Here is a 304-nt window from a genome sequence, read left to right on the forward strand (position 1 = left end):
GGCACTGTGGCTTAGTTGGTTAAAGCAACTGTTTAGTAAACAGGAGATCCTGGGTTCAAATCCCAGTGGTGGCTTTTGGGGCAACTGGCATTAGTTACTGTCAGAAAGCAAAATTCAGAACTAGATGGACCAATGGTCTATCCCAGTCTGGCTATTTGTATGGTTAAATCACAGACACTGTTAACAGAGTTCCTGAAAGTTTGGGGGTTAAGAGCTGATAGGTCAGGGGTCCAGTCCCCTCAAGGATGACCCCCTCCCTCTGGGGCAGGGGCAGCTCTGAGCTCTCACATCAAATGCCCATTGT

General features: G+C 48.4%; 1 non-coding gene across 1 annotated transcript; it reads left to right on the forward strand.

Moving 5' to 3' along the window:
* TRNAT-AGU lies at nucleotides 1–74 on the forward strand. Its single transcript has one exon. It is a non-coding gene; the product is annotated as a tRNA-Thr (tRNA).
* The last annotated feature ends 230 nt before the right edge of the window (nucleotides 75–304 follow it).

This window comes from Gopherus evgoodei, unplaced genomic scaffold (assembly GCF_007399415.2).
Source record: "Gopherus evgoodei ecotype Sinaloan lineage unplaced genomic scaffold, rGopEvg1_v1.p scaffold_46_arrow_ctg1, whole genome shotgun sequence".
Taxonomy (NCBI): domain Eukaryota; kingdom Metazoa; phylum Chordata; order Testudines; family Testudinidae; genus Gopherus; species Gopherus evgoodei.